The 17,026-nt window shown below is 39.8% G+C and overlaps 1 pseudogene; it reads right to left on the bottom strand.

The window, feature by feature from the left end:
* Positions 1–9,486: 9,486 nt before the first annotated feature.
* Positions 9,487–17,026, bottom strand: part of LOC120861123 — a 33,954-nt pseudogene continuing 26,414 nt past the window's right edge.

A 17,026-nucleotide genomic window follows, 5' to 3' on the forward strand; every position in this document is an offset into this window, starting at 1 on the left:
AGAACCAGAAGTCTTGCATACTACTGACCTAACAATTGTTACTTTTGAAATTCAAACTCTCCTTAGAGTTTAGAGCTTAAAGGGCAATTGGCTGAAACAAAAACAACTTTGGTTAAAAAACAAGTGGTGATTCAGTTTAAATGCTGAGCAAAATTTAACTTCAGGTCTTTTGAGACCAAGCTTAGGCATGTGGGACAATTTGGATATATTAGAAACCTGATCAAGGTCTCTGGTCTTAACCAAAGGAGATCAATCTAAAGAGTTTAACTCCCACCATCCCACTAATTCCCTGGACAAAATGCAGTGGAGAAATGGAGATTTAGCCAATTTTATGGCAAATAAAATGTTCAAATAGGTTTTGAAGCTATTTATAAAGGCTCAGATTGAGTTTTGTTTGTCAAGGTTGTGAAAAGCATTTGTCTTTTTATTAAAACCTCATGGAATTAAAATGAATAATGGTATTCAGAATCTGTCAGTGGAAAGTTGGGGTGGATAGAAGGTTCTTTTACTATCCCATATCACATAATTACAAGTTAACCACTTTGGCATTGTGTCTAAAAAGTAATGACCATTCAACACAAAAACCTTTCTTAATCTAAACACAGAAATAAATAAAATTAAGTCGTTGGAAAAATTATGAAATAAATGAGATGGTCTTTTGTATGTTCATCTAATTTGTCTGTATTCAATAATTCAGTGTGCTTCATATTCTCCATTTGCCCCATAGGATCCACACTCCACCCTGTTCCATTTTCCTCTGTGCCCAGGACATTGATTTGTCTGGAATTAATCAACTGGACTGCTTCCTTGTTCTTTGAGTTTGACTTGCATTTGGCCAATGAAAGTTACTGGCAAGAGGTCAGAGGGTAAGATGAGATTCTGGAGTATTTTCCATGCAACCATCTTTCTTCCTGGCCAGGGGCTGACAGGCATTCCTTTACTGAAGGCACTGTTCTATCAGCAGCTTCTTCTATAGCCTCAGCAATAGCCGTAGTTCTGTCTGGAATTCCCTTTCCCTTTCAGGTCTCCAAGCCTCTTGCCATGGGTAACCTCTTAGTGGTTCTCCTTCTCTTATTCTTTTCATTAGACCTGCCTTCACCCTTGTAGACAGTTTCTCCATTAAACTCTACCGAACAGCACTATGTGACTGTGTCATCTATTTCCTGTCATGCTTGGATGACATCCCGCTTAAATGGTACCTCCTATTGCATACTTAGTAAGTGATCCAGTACTGGTCAAACTGTCCTTGAAATCCGACTTTCACCATTCATCATCTATTTTGTAATTATTCAGGTTTAGTATACAAGTATAGTGGTTTCAGAGTAGTTAACTCAGCTCCCATGGTAACAACTCTACCAGCTAAAGTAGCGTGCTTAGATGTAGTTCCTTTTGTCTTTAGTCTTAATGGCTTCATTCATTCCTCAAATTATTTAGGTCCTGCTAATTTTAGTGTGTTAGTCATGGGCTTCCCCTGGTGGCTCAGATAGTAAAGAATCTGTCTCCAATGCAGGAGTCCTGGGTTCAATCCCTGGGTCGGGAAGATCCCCTGGAGATGGAAATGGCTACCCTCTCCAGTATTCTTGTCTGGAAAGTCCCACGGGCTGAGAAACCTGGGGAGCTACAGCCCATGGAGTTGCAAATAGTTAGACATGACTGAGTATATATGTGTAGTAGTTTTGCAACAGTTAACTCATGCTCTCAGGGGTGACTTTACCAATGGAAGTAGAGTGCTCAGGTATAGTTCCTTTTGCCTTTAGTCTTACTATCTTCATTCATTTCTCAAGTTAGTTAGGTCTTGCTAATTTTAACTAATCTTTAAAACTTTTATTTTATTCAAGAAATCTTATTGAACGCCAATTGTGAGTCAGACATGAAGTTTATAGTCTAGTGGGAGAAATAAAATAGTATACCTAACCCTTAACTTTGTGACTCATTCATTCCCCCAAGTTCTGCCATTAAGTCCAAAGCTGTTAAATAAAAAAGAAAATGTTTTCATCTATTTTAATGGAAAATTATTTGTTGCATCTTAACCACAAATGCATAAAAATTTTTCACGGCTGGAAACACTTACCATTTGGACAATTTAATCAAGTTATACATGTAAACATATAAAGTGAACAAGTGAAGCTTATTTATAAAGTATAAAGTTATCAAGATCTATTGTCCTTGCCAAAGTAGGAATACGAGACTTGATGGCATATGGACTTGTAGGGAAGAGAATAGGGAGTCAATCTTCTTCTAAGATGCACTACAGTCAGGTGGTACTCTATTGCACATGTACTTATTGAATACTTAGAACTTTTTAATCTTTCTGCATCATTTTTTTCACCAAATTCTTCAACTCTCAGATACTTACACACTTTTCTTGCTCTTAAATCACATAACTATAAGGTAAAGGCATAGAAAATCACCTTTAGGGAAAAATAAAGGCAAAACATGAAAAGATGTCAAAACACTGACAAAAACTCTTGCATACAACAGACTGAAGGGCCCTAGAGGATGCCACCTCTTCTTCTTTTTCAGAAATTGTAACACTTGTGTAATGTTTTCATCCACTCCTAGCTTCTTTTTTTCATCCTTCCTGCCCCCCACCCCATTTTTAACGGTGAAATTCACACCACATGAAATTAATCATTTTAAAGTGAACAATTCAGTAGTATTTTAGCACATTCATAAGGACTTCCCTGATGGCTGAGCGAGTAAAGAACCAACCTGCAATGCAAGAGACACAGGTGACATGGCTTCGATTCCTGAGTTGGAAAGATCACTTAGAAAAGGAAATGGAAACCCACTCTAGTATTCTTGCCTGGAAAATCCCATGGACAGAAAAGCCGGGCCGGTTACTGCCCAAAGGGTGGCAAAGAGTCATATATGTCTGAGGGCTAAGCACACATGAACACTCACAATGTTATACATCTGCTACAATTATCTAGTTCAAAAGCATTTTTATCAGCCCTAAAGGGAAACTTATACTCATTAAACAGTTCCTGCCTCTTCTCCTCCTCCTCAGACCCTAGAGCTTTCTATCATTGTGGATTTACCTATTCTGAATATTTCATAAAAATGGAACCATATAATGTATGATCTTATATGTTTGGCTTCTTTCACTTAGCATAACGTTTTTTGAGGTTCTTCCACATTGTGTTCTGTATCAGGTCTTTGTCTCCTTTTATGGCTGAATAATACCCCATTATATGTAACACCACAATTTGTTTATCCATTGATGTACCTTTGGGCTGTTTTCACCTCTTGGCTATTGTCACTAGTGATGCTATAACATGTATGTACATGTACTTGTTTGAATACATGTTTTCAATTATTTGGGGTATATCCCTAAGAGTAGAATTTCTATCAATAGATATGATATGAATATTTTGTTCAAGTTTTTGAGTAAGAATGAAACTGTTTTCCACAATGGCTGAACCATTTTACATTTCTGTCAGCAATGTACAAGCATTCCAATTTTTCTACAAGTTCACTAACACGTTATTTTTCATTATAGCCATCCTAATGGGTGTGAAGTGGTATCTCATTATGGTTTTGATTTGCATATCCCTAATTATTCATAATATTGAGCAACTTTTCATGTGACTGTTGACCATTAGTACATCTTCATTGGAAAAATGTCCATTTAAGTACTGTATTAGTTCATATGGGCTGATATAACAAAAACACCATAAACTTGGTGGCTTATAAGCAACAAATATTTATGTTTCATAGTTTTGAAGGTTGAGAAGTTCAAGATCATAGTGCTGGCAGATTCAGTATCTGGTGAGGATCCACTTCATAGACAGTCATCTTTTTGCTGTACTCTTACTTGATGGAAAAAGTCAGAGATTTCTCTGGGGTTTTTTATACAAATGCATGAATCTCATCTATGGAGGCAGAGCCCTCCCAAAAGTCCTATCTAATATGACCACTTGGTGAGTTATGAATTTTGAAGGGACACAAACATTTGAATCACAGAAACTTTGCCCACTTTTCAATTGGGTTGTTTGTTTTTTCTCATTAAGTTTTAAGGATCTTAACATAGTTTAGACCTTTATCAAATATAAAAAAATTCAAATTATTTTTCCAATTCTATAGGTTGTCTTTTCAATTTCTTGATTATGATCTTCAATATACTTATAGCCAGGTAAGTTTGCCTAGATAGACTCTCATCTTGGTGTGACCTAAAGCATAAGTAAGAGTTAGCAGGAAAATAAAGAGTTGATGATTTGGAGATTCCACTGAGCTTTGTTCTAAGCAGAAGAAACAGCATAATCAAAGGCATCAGAATCAAAGATCATGGGACAATAGAAGCAAGTGTGTTGATCTAGAGAGGATGAGAGTCAATGGACTTCAAGTCAGATTAAAAGGTTTGATCTTTATGCTGAGGACAGTGGGGATCCATCAAAATGTTTTGAACAAAGAATCAGCATAATCAGACAGTGGAGAGGACAATATATACAGTTGGGGGAGAGTAGGCAATTGGGAATTCAACATATCCTGTGGAGAGATGATGGAAACAGTAGTGAAGGAGAGATGTCAGTATATAAAGCATATTTAAGAGCTAGAACTGACTGGCCTAGTTGGCTGATTTGATCAGAAGTATAAGGAAGAAAACATTAGAAACCATTTGAAACATTTATAACCCAAGAGTATCATTGATGCTTGCAGCAAGGACAGAGTTGGGACTTGAATCTCAGCTATTCGTTTACCAAGTAGTTACTCAGGACTTAAAATGTCAGATACTGTTCTAGGAACTAGGGATTCATAGTTGGCAAAACAGACCAGATCCATGCCTTTATGGGTTTTTCAGTTTATCAGCATAATATAGTGGAAGCAATGGAAGAATATGACTAGAATGAAAAAAGCATGGAAGATGGTAGTACAAGAAGGATTAAAGAAAGAGGTAGGGATCAGACTGTGCAGTGAATTCTAGGCCATCAAGGATTTTGGACTTCCTCCTGGAAAAAGTAGAAGTCATGTGTGGCAGACACTGTTAGTCAACCACTAAAATCTTCTTACCTTCTTCCTTAAGATTACAGTTGCAGCTGGACTTGGAGCCATCTTGGAAATGGCTATATTTCCAGTGTCACTTGAACCTAGGTATTGCTAAGTTATTGCCAAGCCAATGCCAAGTGACATGTGCAATTTCCAGGTATAAGCATTAAAATGGGTGCAAATTCCTCCATGTTCTTTCCCTTCTCATGAATTGGAAAACAGAAGAGACCATGACCATAATTCTCGATAGTGTGCAGATAAGGAAAGAGCTCGAGAGTTGAGGTTAGCAAACTATCGCCCATGGTCCAAATTTGGCTGACCAGTTGTTTTTTTTAAATAAAGTTATATTGGAAAACAGCCACACCCACTCATTTACATATAATATATAGCTGATTTTTTTGTTATTGCTGCTATAATGGCAGTGTTGAATAGTTGCAACAGAGACCAAAGACAATAAGGCTGAAAATTTGTTGGACCTGCCCTAAAGGAAGGAAGTTTCTTAATTTTTTTTTAATAAAATAGAAGAAACGTCAGCTCTGAATGATTCTGTGAAACTAAATGGCCTGCCTGTCTAGGTTTCTCTCTTTGAAGCTGTTATATGAAAGAGAAGTATAGCTTTGATGTTCTTTAAGCCACTGTATTTTGAAAACTTTCATATAGAAGGTTAATCTTTAATAATTGCACTCTTGAACTAAGTGGGAAAATGATAAACTCTCCTGGTTTCTGTGTAAAAAGGCTTCAGGAGGGATAAGAACAGCTAGGAGTTTGTTGGAATCTTGCAGATGAAACATGAAGTCAGTCAGGTTAGGCTGATGATGGTAGAGATGGAGTGGATTTGTTGGACACAAATAAGTAATCAAATGTGGGTATACAGGTACTCAAATAACATTCATTGCTGAGAACAATGGGGATATCTCAAGAAACTATGTGCTCAGATCCTGATGGCTGATCCTGACAGCTTTTATTCTCTGAATCAGGCACTTATTGACTATGGGCTGCCCAAGGTGGGCAAGTACCTCCAGTTCTCTCTATGTGCAAAGCAAAGTGACTCCAGCAGCCCAGGGGCAGACCTCCAAAGACAGTTTCTGGTATAGGACAGGACTGTTAGAAGAAAACAGTACAGAAGCTTGGGGTGTGGTATGTAGAAAGGGAATAAAAGACCTTTCTACAAGGGAGATCTCAGCTGAGCAGTGGAGGTGTTAACTGTACTCTGACAGATAGGATTAAGAAAGGCTGCAGAGGAAGCATTATTTGAGGCAGATCTTCAAAGATAACTGGGGCTTTGTGAAGGGGATGAAGGGGGAATGTATAACACAAAATGTTGCAAATATGTGGATATGTACAGATGGATGCATGTGTGTTCAGTTGTGTCTGACTCTTTTCAACCACATGGACTGTAGCCCGCCAAGCTCCTCTGTCCATGGAATTTTCCAGGCAAGAATGCTGGAGTGGTTTGCCGTTTCTTCTCCAGGGGATCTTCCCAACCCAGGTATTGAACCCGTGTCTCTTTTGTCTCCTACTTTGGCAGGCAGATTCTTTATCACTGCACCACCTGGGCTTTGACCACTTGATGCAAAGAACTGACTCATTGGAAAAGACCCTGATTTTGGAAAAGATTGAAGGCAGGAGAAGAAGGGGACTACAGAGGATAAGATGGTTGGATGGCATCACTGACTCAATGGATATAAGTGTGAGTAGGCTCTAGGAGTTGTGATGGACAGGGAACCTGGTGGACTGCAGTCCACGGGGTCTCAAAGAGTTGGACATGACTGAGTGGCTGAACTGAACTGAACTGAACAGTTGGGCTTCCCAATATAAGTATAGTGAGGACTAACAAATGTTTATACCCGATAATTATACAGTAAGGTTGTTACTTACAACCCTGTAACTTTTGGGAGCTAGTCTCAGATATCACATAATCTCACCCATAAGTATTTCAGTGCTGTGCTGTGCTTAGTGCTCAGTTGTGTCAAAATCTTTGAGACTCCATGGGCTATAGCCCACCAGGCTCCTCTGACAATGGGGATTCTCCAGGCAAGAATACTAGAGTGGGCTGCCATGCTCTCCTCCAGGGGATCTTCTCAACCCAGCAATCGAACTCAGGTCTCCCACACTGCAGGTGGATTCTTTACTGTCTGAGCCACCAGGGAAGCCCAAGAATACTGGAGTGGGTAGCCTATCTCTTCTCCAGGGGATCTTCCTGATCTAGGAATCGAACCAGGGTCTCCTGCATTGCAGGCAGATTCTTTACCAGCTGAATTAACAATAAGACCTCTTTAAAAAATATAATTAACTGTATCACATTTGAAAAACTGAACAATAAATCCTTAATGCCACCAAATATCTAGTCAAAGTTTAGTCAGTTCAGTCGCTCAGTCATGTCTGAATCTTTGAGACCCCATGAATCGCAGCACGCCAGGCCTCCTTGTCCATCATCAACTCCAGGAGTTCTCCCAAACTCATGTCCATTGAGTTGGTAATGCCATCCAGCCATCTCATCCTCTGTCGTCCCCTTCTCCTCCTGCCCCCAATCCCTCCCAGCATCAGAGTCTTTTCCAATAAGTTAATGCTTCGCATGTGGTGGCCAAAGTACTGGACTTTCAGCTTTAGCATCATTCTATTCAAGGAACACCCAGGGCTGATCTCCTTCAGAATGGACTGGTTGGATCTTCTTACAATCCAAGGGACTCTCAAGAGTCTTCTCCAACACCACAGTTCAAAAGAATCAGTTCTTCGGTGCTCACCTTTCTTCACAGTCCAACTCTCACATCCATACATGACCACTGGAAAAACCATAGCCTTGACTAGACGGACCTTTGTTGGCAAAGTAATGTCTCTGCTTTTGAATATACTAACTAGGTTGGTCCTAACTATCCTTCCAAGGAGTAAGAGTCTTTTAATTTCATGGCTGCAGTCACCATCTGCAGTGATTTTGGAGCCCCCCAAAATAAAGTCTAACACTGTTTCCACTGTTTCCCCATCTATTTCCCATGAAGTGATGGAACCAGATGCCATGATTTTAGTTTTCTGAATGTTGAGCTTTAAGCCAAGTTTTTCACTCTCCTCTTTCACTTTCATCAAGAGACTTTTTAGCTCCTCTTCACTTTCTGCCATAAGGGTGGTGTCATCTGCATATCTGAGGTTATTTGATATTTCTCCCAGCAATCTTAATTCCAGCTTGTGCCCTTCCAGCCCAGCGTTTCTCATGATGTACTCTGCATATAAGTTAAATAAGCAGGGTGACAATATACAGCCTTGACATACTCAGTTTCCTATTTGGAACCAGTCTGTTGTTCCATGTCCAGTTCGAACTGTTGCTTCCTGACTTGCATATAGGTTTCTCAAGAGGCAGGTCAGGTGGTCTGGTACTCCTATCTCCTTCAGAATTTTCCAGTTTATTGTTATCCACACAGTCAAAGGCTTTGGCATAGTCAATAAAGCAGAAGTAGATATTTTTTCTGGAACTCTCTTGCTGTTTCCATGATCCAGCGGATGTTGGCAATTTGATCTCTGGTTCCTATGTGTTTCCTAAAAACAGCTTGAACATCTGGGAGTTCACAGTTCACGTATTGCTGAAACCTAGCTTTGAGAATTTTGAGCATTACTTTACTAGTGTGTGAGATGAGTGCACTTGTGCAGTAGTTTGAACATTCTTTGGCATTGCCTTCCTTTGCGATTGGAATGAAAACTGACCTTTTCCAGTCCTGTGGCCATGCCTGAATTTTCCAAGTTTGCTGGCATATTGAGTGCAGCATTTTCACAGCATCATCTTTCAGGATTTGAAATACCTCTACTGGAATTCCATCACCTCCACTAGCTTTGTTCATAGTGATGCTTTCTAAGGCCCACTTGACTTCACATTCCAGGATGTTTGGCTCTAGGTGAGTGATCACACAATTGTGATTATCTGGGTGGTGAAGATCTTTTTTGTACAGTTCTTCTGTGTTTTCTTGCCACCTCTTCTTAATATCTTCTGCTTCTGTTAGGTCCATACCATTTCTGTCCTTTATTGAGCCCATCTTTGCATAAAATGTTCCCTTGGTATCTCTAATTTTCTTGGAGAGATCTCTAGTCATTCCCATTCTATTGTTTTCCTCTATTTCTTTGCATTGATCGCTGAGGAAGGCTTTCTTATCTCTTCTTGCTATTCTTTGGAACTGTGCATTCAGATGCTTATATCTTTCCTTTTCTCCTTTGCTTTTCGCTTCTCTTCTTTTCACAGCAATTTGTAAGGCCTCCCCAGACAGCCATTTTGCTTTCTTGCATTTCTTTTCTTTCTTTCTTTTTTTTTTTTTTTTTAATTACTGTGAAGAAAGCTGAGCGCTGAAGATTGCATTTCTTTTCCATGGGGATGGTCTTGATCCCTGTCTCCTGTACAATGTCACAAACCCCTGTCCATAGTTCATCAGGCACTCTATGTATCAGATCTAGGCCCTTAAATCTATTTCTCACTTCCACTGTATAATCATAAGGGATTTGATTTAGGTCATACCTGAATGGTCTAGTGGTTTTCCCTACTTTCTTCAATTTCAGTCTGAATTTGGCAAGAAGGATTTCATGATCTGAGCCACAATCAGCTCCCAGTCTTGTGTTTGCTGACTGTATAGAGCTTCTCCATCCTTGGCTGCAAGAATATAATCAATCTGATTTCAGTGTCAACCATCTGGTGATGTCCATGTGTAGAGCCTTCTCTTGTGTTGATGGAAGAGGGTGTTTGCTATGACCAGTGTGTTCTCTTGGCAAAACTCTACCAACCTTTGCCCTGCTTCATTCTATATTCCAAAGCCAAATTTGCTCATTACTCCAGGTGTTTTCTTGACTTCTACTTTTGCACTCCAGTCCCCTATAATGAAAAGGACATCTTTTTTGGGTGTTAGTTCTAAAACGTCTTGTAGGTCTTCTTAGAACCGTTCAACTTCAGCTTCTTCAGCATTACTGGTTAGGGCATAGGCTTGGATTGCTGTGATATTGAATGGTTTGCCTTAGAAATGAACAGAGATCATTCTGTCATTTTTGAGATTGCATCCAAGTACTGCATTTCAGACTCTTTTGTTGACCATGATAGCTACTCCATTTCTCCTAAGGGATTCTTGCCCACAGTAGTAGATATAATGGTCATCTGAGTTACATTCACCCATTCCAGTCCATTTTAGTTTGCTGATTTCCTAGAATATTGAAATTCACTCTTGTCATCTACTGTTTGACCACTTCCAGTTTGCCTTGATTCATGGACCTGACATTCCAGGTTCCTATACAATATTGCTCCTTACAGCATCTGACCTTGCTTCTATCACCAGTCACATCCACATTTGGGTATTATTTATGGTTTGGCTCCATCCCTTCATTCTTTCTGGAGTTATTTCTCCACTGATCTCCAGTAGCATATTGGACACCTACCGACCTGGAGAGTTCCTCTTTCAGTATCCTCTCATTTTGCTTTTTCATACTGTTCATGGGGTTCTCAAGATGCTGGCTGCAATGGACTGTGTAGAAGCATGGCCGAGATGAGCTACCCCTCGCCTGAGGTCAGGGGTGGTGGCTGAGAGGAGCTACCTCACGTCCAAGGAGGGGCGGCTGCGCAAACACAGGAGGGCCAAGAGGAGGTACTCCACGTTCAAGGTCAGGAGGGGCAGCCATGAGGAGATACCCCTTGTTCAAGGTAATGAATAGTGGCTGCAATTTGCTGGAGCAGCCGTGAAGAGATACCCCATGTCCAAGGTAAGAGAAACCCAAGTAAGACAGTAGGTGTTGTGAGAGGGCATCAGAGGGCAGACAAACTGAAACCATAATCACAGAGAACTAGTCAATTTGATTTCATGGACCACAGCCTTGTCTAACTCATTGAAACTAAGCCATGCTGTGTGGGGCCACCCAAGACAGGCAGGTCATGATGGATAGGTCTGACAGAATGTGGTCCACTGGAGAAGGGAATGGCAAACCACTTCAGTATTATTGCCTTGAGAACCCCATGAACAGTATGAAAAGTCAAAGTTCAAATTTCCCCAATTGTACTTTATATATATAGGTATATAAAATGTATTAATTGATACATATCTACTTTTATACATAGATATGTATTTGTTTTCAATAAGCTTGTTTGACTCAAGATCCAAACGAGGTCTATGCATCAAATTTAGTAGCAATGTCTTCTAAATCTCTAGTATTCTAATCACTTCTTTGTCATCAATTCTCCTTGCTTTCTTGCAATTTGTTTATTAGAGAAGCTAGGTAATTTGCTACAAAGAGTTGTCTGTATTTTGTATTTTTCTAACTGCATCCCTGTATTATCATTAGCATGTTCCTCTATTCTGCATGTGTGTGTGTTAGTCACTCAGCTGTGTCCAACTCTTTTGACCCCATGGACTATAGCCAACTGTAGTCCATGAAGTGGGTTGCTCTTTCCTTCTCCAGGGGATCTCCCTGACCCAGGGATTAAACCTGGGTCTTCCACATTACAAGCAGACTATATGGACTGAGCCACCACGGAGAACAAAGTGTTAGTTTTGTCTGACTCTTTACGACTTTGTGGACTGTAGTCTGCCTGGCTTCTCTGTCCATGGAATTCTCTAGGCAAGAATACTGGAGTGGGCAGCCATTCCATTCTCCAGGGGACCATCTCAAACCAAGAATTGAACCCAAGTTCAATTCTCCTGCAGATTCTTTACCATCTGAGCCACCAAGGAAGCCCCCCACAATAGCACATGTCATCTTTTCTTTTTTTTTTAATGAAGATCTTTATGAATGATATGGAATAATTTCCAAGAGTTATTTAGTTAAAAAAAAAACAGCAGTCAAAGAGCAAAACAGTAGATATACTTTGCTAGAGTTTGTGTAAGAGAGAGAACTATATATGCTTTTAAATGTTCATATAGGTTTCCCAGGTGGCGTTAGTGGTAAAGAACCCACCTACCAATACTGGAGATGAAAGAGATACAGGTTTGATCCCTGGGTCGGAAAGACCCTCTGCAAGAGGGCATGGCAACCCACTCCAGTATTTATGCCTAGAAAATCCCATGGACAGAAGAGGCTGGAGGGCTACTGTCCATAGGGTCACAAAGGACTGGATATGACTGAAGCAACTCAGCACGGTACAACTGAAGCGACTTAGCACAGTACAGCACACCATATGTTCATATACTTATGTGTTTATTTTTACAAAAAAGAAACAACATGCTAATAAACCAAAAATTAAAGAAAAGAATATTACCTTTAGGGTGGAAATAGAGTGACAGAGTAGGAAAAGGGCTGACTTCTCAGAGTATATATTTTTAAAGCATATAGCTTTGACTTTTGAATAGTGTAAAGGTTTTACATATTTAAGTATGCCACATGTATACTTTAAAATAAAACTAAATAAAATATATATTAGAGAAATGCCTTCTCATGACTGCAGAAAACTTTGCCCAATATCCATCCTTTCAGACTGGTGAGAACAGTTCATATTAAAGCTAATGTGTCTTCAGTGATTTCCTGAAAGGGACCATTTGCTTTAACTCACTGTATAAAAAGCTTAGAGTTATCTAATAAATGGGTAGCCTTAGGTTGCATTTGTGTGTGTGTGTGCGCGATTGTAACCATTATTTCATCAACTTGATTAGTGCTCCTGATATCCTAAATTGATATTTTGGCTGATGGTGTTGTATTTTATGATTTTTAAAAAACTGATCTGACATGTAACAGTATCGATCCAAGGTCTTATCTGAAAGAAACTTAAAATCACATAGGTGAGCATATGCATATAAAATATAACTTGATCAAACACTTTTAAACCTAATGCTCAAAGTAGTGCTTTAGAGGACCTCAAAAAGGAGATATTTGTAAATTCAGGCATTTCCTAAAACCTATATTAGCAAGCTATTCCTCACAGACCTAAAGGAAAAAAAAAGTCTTAAAATGAATACCGTAGCAAAATTAATGTTGCTTTTCTCTTCTGGATGGTCAGTCTGTTTTGTAACTGCATTGCTGCAGCTGCTGCTAAGTCGCTGCATTAGGAAGGCATTAGTCTAAAAAACGGACTTCCCTGGTGGCTCAGCTGGGAAGGAATCTGCCTGCAGTGCAGGAGACCAGGTTCGATCCCTGGGTCTGGAAGATCCCTGGAGAAGGAAATGGCAACTCACTCCAGTATTCTTGCTTGGGAAATCCCATGGACAGAGGAGGCTGGCAGTCTACAGCCCATGGGGCCACAAAGAGTCAGACACAACTGAAGGACTAAACCGCCACCACCAGTTTAAAATTTGGGGAGCTTTAAAAAAGTATTCTTAGATAATTTGGACAGGCAGGTAAGAGGAGTAATTTCTTCTTTATAGATGAACATGGAAAAAGAAGTGTAAAGATGAAGAGTGATACCATAAATGGTTTTTTGTGAGCCCACTTTTAAGAGGAAAAAGAACTGTTCCAGTGAGGGAAAAACACAGTGTGAGTATCTCTGAGATGCTTTGAAATGTGATTGAAAGGTTTAGATTCTGGGACAAGTATGCAATAGTCAAACACGCCACTTCAGAGATGCAAATGATTTCTGCTCACCTGGGAAAGACTATACTTTAGCATCAAAAGTCCGTCGACTGGGGAAAATGTTTTACCCACTGTTGGCATCTGTGACCTATCAGATGAAACAATTTTTCATCAATGTTATAAAAAAAAATGAAATATTTGGTTCTTGACTGGAGAAGAGGGTTCTGCCTGTTTGCTATTACCCAAAATCAGTAGGATGGGAGTCTGGGGTTTCAGAGAAAGATATCGGGTCTTTCACATCCAGGGGTTTTGGTTGAACTGGGGCCAAATACTAGTAGCACCATTAGTTTTTATTCTCATGATTTTCTACAGCCTCTAAAACTTAAGGCTTCCCTGATAGCTCAGTTGGTAAAGAATCCATCTGCAATGCAGGAGACCCCAGATTGATTCCTGGCTTGGGAAGATCCCCTGGAGAAGGGAAAAGGTACCCACTCCAGTAATCTTGGGCTTCCCCTGTGGCTCAGCTGGTAAATAATCCTCTTGCAATGGGGAAGACCTGGGTTCAATCCCTGGGTTGGGAAGACCCCCTGGCTATTCACTCCAGCATTTTGGCCTGGAGAGTCCATAGGGATGCAGAGTCAGACACAACTGAGTGACTTTCACTTTCACTTTTTCCTAAAACTTGCTTATGACTTTTTTCAAAGCTTCCTTAAATTTGGCTTTCGTGGTCTGGCACTGTCTCGGTCCATTTCTCTTTTGCTTTGCTTTTGTTTTTTAAGTGTTTGTTCTTTTACTCCCATATTTTATATCTGGTCATATAAACTATCACCTTTGAAAATCCTCTGTCAATTACTATCATGGGAATTTCAGAGAATACAGTCATATGAAATGCAAGTGATATATTTTTGATCTTTTCAAAACCATTTTTCTCTTTGTTGCTCTATTTTTTGTGTTACAGAATAGTCTTAACAGAGTTGGGAAATTTGAAATTCTACCATATTTCTGGTGGAGTGAGATCCACTGTTCCCTGCAGTGCCCCAGCAATTACCCAGAGGTACAGAAATATGTGGAAGGTCACAAGGAGTCCCTGCACCTTAGAAATGCCATAGTCAGCTTCTGCAAATAGCTTGGAGGTGGGGAAAAGTTTGGAGAATTCCTCATAGAGTCCTACCTCATATTGTTTGATATTCCCAAGTGAAGTTCCCCACTGTTATTAAGGACTTTGCAGAGTGAACCACTTGTGGCAGGGAATCTTTCCAGGAAACTCCAATTTGGTTCAGCCTCCTCAACACCGAAATGCTGAGTCATGGGTACGTGTGCTGGGTTTCAGGGAAATTCACAGGATAAATCTCCCATTTGCTCTTCTTTTTAACTTACTCTGCCTTGTCTTAACTCTTTACTGCAGATTTGACTCTCTCATCTGTTTGTCACTTTGATACTTTGCTTCCTGAGATGCTGTTTGCAGTTGCTTTTTTGCTCTGTGTCCTGCAGTCTGGATGTGAGAATCAGGACCTTCCATCCCTACTTTCCTCTCCCAACTAGTAATCACTAGTTTGTTTCCTGTATCTGTGAGTTTGTTTCTTTTTCATTTTATTCACTAGTTTGTGGTATTTTTTTTTAATCTGCATATAAGTGAGATCTTACAGAATTTGTCTTTGTCTCACTTATTTTGCTCAGTGTACCTCCAGGTCTATCTATGTTATCACAAATGGCAAAATTTTACATTTTTATGGCTGAGTAATATTCCATTATATATATAGACCATATCTTCTTTATTCATCTGTTGATGGACATTTATGCTGCTTCTGTATCTTGATTACTGTAAATAATGTTGTTCTAAATATCAAGGTACATGTATCTTTTCAAATTAGTGTTTTTTGATTTGTTAACGTTTCATTTATATATGAATCTATATTCTTTAGGGATGTTGGTCCATAGTTACTTTTTCAAAAAGAAGATTCTATCATTGTCAATTTTGCTGACCTTCTAAAATGGATTATACTTTTAATCTTTTTCTATGGCTTGGAATAATTTTAAAAGATTTTTAAATTATGCAGTAGTGTGCTGATGTTTGCACACAACTAGCTTTAGGAGCTGGCTGGGTGGCATTGGGGAGAATTCCCTGGTTTGTAGGGTGTGAATGTCAATATCTGTGATATAAGTTCTTCCACAGTGTCTGTACCTCCCCTTGGGAAGAGATACTCAAAGTGGGCTCTCGTCCACTGGTGCTAAGGAACTCTAGTACACCATAGGGATTATCAATTCCTGATAAGAAGTTGTAGAAAAAGCCTCTTTTCTTATTGGGATGTATATTAAGATATTAGAATATTGTGGCAAAGACTTGCTCATTGATCAGTGCAGACTTTTCCCTTCTTTCCCTGCTCATGCTTGTGCTCAGTCACTCAGTCGTGTCCGACTCTTCGCAACCCCATGGACTGTAGCCTCCCAGGCTCCTCTGTCCATGGAATTTCCCAGGCAAGAATACTGGAGTGAGTTGCCATTTCATAATCCAGGGGATCTTTCTGACCAGAGATTGAACCCAGGTGCCCTCTGTCTCTCATATTGGCAGGCAGATTCTTTACCACTGAAACACCTGGAAAGCCCCTTCTCTCCCTGGCACACAATTGTGTAGCCATTTTTGCCTGTTCCCTTAAGCATGGCCTAAGACCAGGTTCTGGTCTAGGAAATGTGGAGAGAATTTATGTAAGCTACCCTGAAGACTGCCCAGAGCACAGAGCATTCTCTTTCTTCCAGTCCCTTCCTGCCAAATGCAGAGAGAAGGTCAGCAGAGTGCTCCAAACCTCTAGGGAGTAGTGAGTTCACATGGTAGAAGAGCATGTGTCCCTGAAACACTGCTTAGGGGAGTCAGTCACACCTATTCACACTTGATACAAATGAGAAATAAGCTTCCATTTACTAATATCACCATTTGATTGCAGAGTCCCAAAGAATAGCAAGGAGAGATAAGAAAGCCTTCCTCAGTGATCAATGCAAAGAAATAGAGGAAAAGAATAGAAAAGGAAAGGCTAGAGATCTCTTCAAGAAAATTAGAGATACCAAGGGAATATTTCATGCAAAACGGGCACAATAAAGGACAGAAATGGTATGGACCTAACAGAAGCAAAAGATATTAAGATGAGGTGGCAAGAACACACAGAAGAACTGTACAAAAAAGATCTTCATGGCCCAGATAATCTAGGTTGGTCATAATTTTTCTTCCAAGGAGTAAGCATCTTTTAATTTCATGGTGGCAGTCACCATCTGCAGTGATTTTGGAGCCCCCCAAAATAAAGTCTGACACTGTTTCCACTGTTTCCTCATTTATTTCCCATGAAGTGATGGGACCAGATGCCATGATCTTCGTTTTCTGAATGTTGAGCTTTAAACCAACTTTTTCACTCTCCTCTTTCACTTTCATAAAGAGGCTTTTTAGTTCCTCTTCACTTTCTGCCATAAGGGTGGTGTCATCTGCATATCTGAGGTTATTGATATTTCTCCCAGCAATCTTGATTCCAGCTTGTGTTTCTTCCAGCCAGGCATTTCTCATGATGTACTCTGCATCTAAGTTAAATAAGCAGGGTGACAATAT

The sequence above is a fragment of the Oryx dammah genome, unplaced genomic scaffold (assembly GCF_014754425.2).
Source record: "Oryx dammah isolate SB20612 unplaced genomic scaffold, SCBI_Odam_1.1 HiC_scaffold_11229, whole genome shotgun sequence".
NCBI lineage: Eukaryota > Metazoa > Chordata > Mammalia > Artiodactyla > Bovidae > Oryx > Oryx dammah.